Below are 8330 nucleotides of genomic sequence, written 5' to 3'. Positions count from 1 at the left end.
TGATCAGGCGTTTATTATGTATGGGTCACTTGCTTTGAAACATCCTCTACGAAAATGATGAAGTTACGTATGTTCAAGTATGCAGTATGTTTATGAAGGTTTATGTTGATGGCACGTCTAGCTATGTATGTACGTATGTTCAAGTTTATTTTGCAAGCACAAGTTTCAAGTTATGTACGTTCTATTTTTAAGATGTATGCGATTTTATTATGTAGTACTCGTTATCCCAGTTTATACGTCTTGAGTCTTTAGACTCACTAGACTTGATCGATGGAGGTGACTATGTTGATGAGGAGACGGGAGGTGGCGACCAAGGGGTAGGCTTGGGCTGAGCGGGAGGCTAGAACCGAGGACCGCCTACGTTATTTTAAGAAAATACATTTACACTCTGATTTTATGGTTGGATTGTGAGACATTTTGAGACAGCTTTCCTTTTAGCAAATTTTAGTTGGCGATATTGATTTCAAATATTATTTTGATGAATGATGAGTGACGACCGTATGGATGTTTACAGTTAAGAAAACTTTAAATTTTTCCGCAAATTTTAAGTATGAAAAGTACGGTTCGTTACAGTTGGTATCAGAGCGGTGTTCTTGTAAATGGTTATGCCTACTGCCAGTCGCAAGAAGCTCTCGAAGTCACACCTCAAGTCTGTAAGTTTTAAATTTTCAAAATCTTATGCTATGTAATATGCATTAAGCCATGAATTTCAGCATGTTCATGGTTAAGTTCAAATTTCGTGCATCATATGTCATTTATATCATGTACATGCATGGTGGGTTTACGTGTTGGGTAATTCATTGGAACAGTATGCCTCCTAGACGTTTGGTTGACCGGGAATCAAGGGATGAGAACAGAGAGCATCTAGATGAGGAGAGGTCCAATCCTCCACCACCTCCACCACCAGATATGCAGGCACAGATGCTTGCTGTGATGACGCAGTTCTTCGCACAGTTTGCGGGGAACCAGGCTGCAGCATTAGTGCAGGGGCGAGGCCCCAACCAGAGGCAGTATATGAGAGGTTCCGGAGGATGAGTCCGAAGGAGTTTTCGGGTACCACTGACCTGATGTTAGCTGAGGGATGGATCAAGTCCATCGAAGTAATTTTCGACTTTATGGAACTGACTGATGCGGACAGGGTCAGATGTGCCACGTTCCTTCTGACAGGGGATGCCAGATTATGGTGGGAGAGTGCATCAGTGGCAGTCAATTTGCAGGTGCTGCCTTGGAATGGTTTTAAGGAGGTCTTCTACTCCAAGTACTTCACTGAGGAAGTACGAACCAGACTCACCAACGAGTTTATGACGCTGCGGCAGGGGGACAGTAGCGTGGCAGAATTTGTTAGGAAGTTTGAGAGGGGATGTCACTTCGTGCCCCTCATTGCTAATGATGTCCAGGCGAAGTTGAGGCACTTCTTAAATGGTTTGCGGCCGATCCTGCGCCGTGATGTGAGGGTAGCTGGCCCTACTACTTATGCAGTTGCCGTTTCTAGAGCTCTGGCTGCCGAGCAAGATCTGAGAGATATCGAGATGGACAGGCAGGGCAAGAGGCCATACCAGGCACCACCGCAACACCAACAGCAACAACAGCAGAGACCCCAGTTTAAGAGGCCGTTTCAGGGGCCGCCTGGGAAAAAGCCATATCCAGGACCGCCAAAGGGCAAGGGTCCAATTCAGCAGCAAGGAGCGCCTAAGAAGCCCGCTATCTTCCTAGTGTGCCAGAAGTGCAATCGCCAGCATCCCGGACAGTGCCTATGGGGATCCGGGAAATGTTTTAAATGTGGAGCTACAGATCACGTGCTGAAAGAGTGCCCACAGTGGAAGCAACCAACCCAGGGAAGGGTATTCGCCATGCATGCTCAGGAGGCGGACCCAGACACCACCTTACTGACTGGTAAACTTTTCTACCTAAGCTCAGTATTATTCTGCCTAGCATGTGGAATTTTTACTTGGGATTATTAGCGTGCTAGTAATATTTTGTTTGCCTAGGGTTATTGAGTTCTATTGTGCTTAAGGTTTATGTTAGTAACTTTGGGAATATAAGTTGTGTTGTACTAACGCATCTCAGGAAACATTTTTGTTAAGAGATTATCCACAACTGCACTGATAGACTCAGGAGCCACTCACTCCTTCATATCAGAGACGTTTGCTAATCATTTGGACCTCAAGTCCATTGGCCTAGACGTGAACTTTTCGGTGACAGTCCCATCAGGGGAAGAGCTGTTAGCTACCAATGTGGTCAGAGAAATCAATCTAGAACTACACGGCCACATAGTCTATGCCGACCTAATCGTCTTACCAATGCCAGAGTTTGATATCATTCTGGGAATGGACTGGCTGACGAGGAACAAAGTCTTAATCGATTTTCAGAAGAGATCAGTCTTGGTTAGACCGTCGGGCATGGAACAGTTTCTTTTTGAACCAGCCAGATGGAGAAGCTTTCCTCGCATGATTTCGTGCATGCAGGCGAGGAGGTTGATTTCCAAGGGGTGTCAGGCCTTTTTGGCTAGTATTATTTCAGCACCTGACGTGCCCACTCCATCTTTACCAGAGGTGCCAGTAGTCAGAGACTTCCCAGACGTCTTTCCTGATGACGTCACAGGCCTTCCACCAGAGAGAGAGGTGGAGTTTGCAATCGATCTCGTGCCAGGCACAGCGCCAATCTCTAAGGCACCATACAGATTCGCTCCAGCTGAGATGTTAGAGCTCAAGCAGCAGATTCAGGAGCTCCTCGACAAAGGATTTATCCGCCCTAGTTTCTCACCGTGGGACGCACCAGTGCTTTTTGTGAAGAAGAAGGATGGGAGCATGAGACTGTGCATCGATTACCGAGAGCTGAACAAGGTAACGATCAAGAATAAGTACCCGTTTCCTAGAATCGAAGACTTGTTCGATCAGTTGCAGGGAGCTACAGATTTCTCTAAGATAGATCTTCGCTCAGGGTATCACCAGCTGAAGGTTAAGGATGTAGACGTTCACAAGACGGCCTTCAGGACCAGGTATGGGCATTTCGAGTTCTTAGTAATGCCATTCGGTCTGACGAATGCTCCAGCAATTTTCATGGATCTCATGAATCGAGTATTTCAGCCCTACCTTGATCAGTTCGTCATAGTGTTTATTGACGACATTCTCATATACTCGAAGAGCCATGAGGAGCATAACCAGCATTTGAGGACAGTTTTACAGACCTTACAGAGCCGTAAGTTGTTTGCAAAGTTTAGTAAGTGTGAATTTTGGCTGCAGAAAGTTGCATTTTTGGGGCATATAGTATCTAGCAGTGGCATTGAGGTGCACCCAGCGAAGGTAGCAGCCGTTAAGGATTGGGTTGAGCCAAAGAACGCATCAGAAATCCGCAGCTTTTTGGGTTTAGCCGGTTACTACCGTAAGTTCATCAAGGAATTTTCGTCCATAGCAGTGCCACTCACATCACTAACCAAGAAAAATGCTAAGTTTGTGTGGAGTGAGGGATGCCAGAAGAGCTTCGACACCTTGAAGCAAGCTCTTATTTCAGCGCCAGTGCTAACCATGCCGACAGGGCAAGGTGAGTTTGTGCTTTATACCGATGCATCTAAGCTCGGGTTAGGCGCATTGTTAATGCAGCAAGGTCGGGTGATAGCTTATGCTTCCAGACAGTTAAAGGTGCACGAGAAATACTACCCAATGCACGATCTTGAGTTAGCCGCCGTCGTCTTCGCACTGAAAATTTGGAGACACTACCTATACGGCGAGAAATGTCAAATTTTCACCGACCACAAGAGTGTCAAATATTTCTTCACGCAGAAAGAGTTGAACATGAGACAGAGGCGGTGGTTGGAACTTGTGAAAGATTACGACTGCGAAATTAGCTACCATCCGGGGAAAGCTAATGTTGTCGCAGACTCTTTGAGTAGAAAAGTGGCAGTTGTCGCTCAGTTGTCAGCTCAGAGACCGCTTCAATCGGAGATTCAGAAGTTTGGTCTAGAGATTTATCGTGATGGCAAGGCTCCTAGGCTGTCTAATCTGACAGTCAAGTCTGATTTGCTAGATCGCATCCGGGCAGGTCAGTCTTCAGATGAGCAGTTACAGAAATGGAGACTGAAAGACGAAGCAAAGGGCAGTGTGCTGTACACAGTTTCAGACGGCATTGTGAGATACAGAGGTAGAATGTGGGTGCCTAGTGTTGGTTCGATCAGACAGGATATTTTGACAGAGGCACACGCATCTCCGTATTCCATTCACCCAGGAGGTACCAAGATGTACAAAGACCTACAGTTATTGTATTGGTGGCCAGGGATGAAGCGAGACATCTGTAGATTCGTATCAGAATGTCTCACTTGTCATCAAGTAAAAGCTAAACATCAGAGACCAGCAGGGTTGGTTAAGTCACTCCCCATTCCCGAGTGGAAGTCGGAGAACATTACTATGGATTTCGTGGTTGGGTTGCCGAGATCAGTCAGAGGATCGAATTATATTTGGGTTATAGTGGACCGACTCACTAAATCAGCGCATTTTCTACCAGTGAAGACGACTTTTTCCATGACGCAGTATGCGGAGCTTTATCTCAGAGAGATAGTTCGTTTACATGGATTCTCAGTTTCAGTTGTGTCCGACAGGGACCCAAGGTTCACCTCGTCCTTCTGGAAGAGCTTGTATGCAGCCATGGGGACGAAGTTACTTTTCAGTACAGCTTTTCACCCGCAGACAGATGGCCAGTCTGAGCGAGTGATTCAGATTTTAGAGGATTTGCTGAGAACGTGCATGATTGATTTTCAAGGAACTTGGGAGTCTAGACTACCTCTAGTGGAGTTCACATACAACAACAGCTTCCAAGCATCCATTGGTATGGCTCCCTATGAGGCGTTGTACGGGAGGAAGTGCAGATCACCAGTTCATTGGGATGAAGTTGGTGAGAGGACAGAACTTGGTCCGGAGATAGTTCAACAGACTGCAGACGTGGTGGTCAAGATTCGTGAAAGAATGAAGACTGCCCAAAGCCGTCAAAAGAGCTATGCCGATAAAAGGAGAAGAGATCTCGAGTTTGCCGTAGGAGATCAGGTTTTTATCAAGATAGCACCTATGAAGGGTGTTATGAGAATTGGAAAGAGAGGCAAACTGAGTCTGAGGTTCATTGGACCGTTTGAGATTCTTGACAGAGTTGGGACACTAGCCTATCGTGTAGCCCTTCCGCCGAACCTGGCCGGGTGCACAATGTGTTTCATGTCTCGATGCTGAGGAAATACCTGGCAAGTCCTTCGCATATTCTGAGTTATGAGCCGTTGCAGCTGGCTCTAGACCTGTCTTATGAGGAGAAACCAGTCCAAATCCTAGACAGGCAAGAGCGCAGACTCCGGAACAAAGTGACTAAACTAGTCAAGGTTCGGTGGTTAAACCAATCAGTGGAAGAAGCCACATGGGAGTCAGAAGCAGATATGAGACTTCGCTACCCGGAGTTGTTTGGTAAGATTTAATTTCGAGGACGAAATTTTTATAAGTGGGGGAGGAACTGTAGTGCCCAAATTCAGTACACGTATGACCCATGCATTTCTTTAACTATTAAATCATTTAATTAATTTTAAATGAGTTTTATGCCATGCATAAATTATGAAATGCATTATTTTAAATAATTCATGTTTATTGTGATGCACGTTGAAATGTCTTTTTCAAGTTTCATGTTTCAGGCGATTATTCGAGGCGGGATCGAGGAAGAGACCGGTGACGATTGTGACAATTTAAAACATGGTATTTTACTCTAAGTTGAGGATGGGGCATTTTTAATAAGTTATTAAGTTTTAATATTTTAAAGTATTATTATGTATTTAGTGATTTAAGAGTTTAAAATTTTAAAAATTGGTGTGTGATCATTTTATGGAAGAGTTTTGAGCAAATTATTAGGTGTTAACTTTTAATTAGTATTTAATTTAGTTAATTTAGCACAAATTTCTCCTAAATTAAAAACACACACACTTTACCCACACTCACACACACCTACACGTTTTTACACACACTAAACACACACATTCAGATTTTCATATTTTTAAAAAGAGAGAAAATTAGGGTTCTCCTTCCCCAAGAGCAGCCGCCCCTTTCTTTGATTATTTCCAACAGGATTTTTGTCGAGTTTCTTCAAAGAAATCGTTGCACGATCGTTCCGGATCAACCTCGCTCTCAACTCCGCTTCGATATCGCCGGTTCGGTAACGTTTATTATCAAAAGGCACGTATATTCTGTTCTTTCTGCATCGATCTTGTCATAGTATGCGTTGTGTTATTTTTATGCGTGAAAATTCATGTGTGACGTTCGTCGTTTGAGCGGAAAATGGTTTGAATGCGTTTGAAATACTTTTTAGATCTGAAATCTCGTAACTTACTGTTCTGTTGAAAACTGCGATTTTTCTGTCAGGATTTTGAGAAAACTTTCAACTAGAAAATTGAAGAACTTTTTGATACCTTCGATTTGATATAAAATTCAAGATTTTTGGATGAAAACTGAGTGAGTTATGGCATTTTTTGTGGGACTGCTCAAACTGTAACTGTTGCGAAAATTTGTGTTCTTGAAGTTTTGATTGCAGGCTTCGTTGGGGATCGACGGGTGTTCGTTTCTGCGCTTAGGTATGACTGTTATGATGTTGGGTTGATATTCAACGGGTTGGTTAGCGCCGTTAGGCCCTGGTATTCAATAGTAGTTGTCGGGTTTGATCATTATGCCAAATTCGTGTCCACAAGTTTATTAATTCGCTTAGGACGTGTGATTGTTGGGGATGAATGTAGAAGGTTGAGTCAATATTATAGTAGTCCAGGATGGGTCTTGAGGTGTCCACTTGTGTTCCATGTTGTTTGTGGGGTGGAATATGCATAGTGTAAGATTTCTTCTCGCAGGTTTCGGCGTCCAGTAGGTACACGGACCCGGACACGGACCCTGGCACGGGGTCCGTGCCCCTCCCCTTTCCGAGTATTCCCTTCACCGTAGGTACACGGACCCTGACCCGGACCTATAGACGGGGTCCGTGCCCCTATTTTCCGACACCCACACCAGGCAGTACCTACACGGACCCTTACCCGGACCTTGACACGGGGTCCGTGCCTTTGTTTCTTTTCGGTGTCTAATTCCAGAGTCTACACGGACCCCTACACGGATGTAGGCACGGGGTCCGTGTCCTTCATATTTTTGGGAAAATATTATAACACGTTTGAGGTTTGATGTCATGGTTTGGTACAATGATTTACAATGTCGTGTCATGGGAATTTTTAGAATATCCTAAGAAATTATTGAACTTGTGAGTAAGAATTATATCTACATCTAAGCTTTTCAAGTTAAGCCTCTGAATCTATGATTAGTATGTTACAGCAACGACTCCGATCGCAGTCCAACGAATCCCTCAACGCCAAGTAAGTATGCATGACGTGCAAGAAAATATTTTAAGTTTTTGAGGTATGTTAAATGTCTTGTGACCAAATTATGAATGGGTTTGGAAGTCGGTGAACGTGGCCGAGGACCTCTCCGCCCCGTTAACTTATGAACGGGTTAGATCGTGGTTGGAAAGCGTTAAATTATGAACGGGGACCAACCAACCCGTTAAATTATGAACGGGGATCTAATGTATGCGGCAGTGGATACGTCCCTGTCAGCCCAGTACTGTGGTGTGTCTGATCAGGCGTTTATTATGTATGGGTCACTTGCTTTGAAACATCCTCTACGAAAATGATGAAGTTACGTATGTTCAAGTATGCAGTATATTTATGAAGGTTTATGTTGATGGCACGTCTAGCTATGTATGTACGTATGTTCAAGTTTATTATGCAAGCTCAAGTTTCAAGTTATGTACGTTCTATTTTTAAGATGTATGCGATTTTATTATGTAGTACTCGTTATCCCAGTTTATACGTGTTGAGTCTTTAGACTCACTAGACTTGATCGATGCAGGTGACTATGTTGATGAGGAGACGGGAGGTGGCGACCAAGGGGCAGGCTTGGACTGAGCGGGAGGCTAGACCCGAGGACCGCCTACGTTATTTTCAGATTTGAAGAAAATACATTTACACTCTGATTTTATGGTTGGATTGTGAGACATTTTGAGACAGCTTTTCTTTTAGCAAATTTTAGTTGGCGATATTGATTTCAAATATTATTTTGATGAATGATGAGTGACGGCCGTATGGATGTTTACATTTAAGAAAACTTTAAATTTTTCCGCAAATTTTAAGTATGAAAAGTACGGTTCGTTACAGAAGTTCTTTGGGATAAATGTCCTGCGAGGATTGTCCTAAAAATGTTTTGAGTCCAGGAGCTTCGAGTTTCTGAAACACCTTCTTGACTTCAGCATCGCCGAAGGATAAGATGGATCCAAAATTAATG

Source organism: Primulina eburnea, chromosome 16 (assembly GCF_022965805.1).
Source record: "Primulina eburnea isolate SZY01 chromosome 16, ASM2296580v1, whole genome shotgun sequence".
Lineage (NCBI taxonomy): Eukaryota > Viridiplantae > Streptophyta > Magnoliopsida > Lamiales > Gesneriaceae > Primulina > Primulina eburnea.
This window is presented reverse-complemented; position numbering follows the sequence as displayed.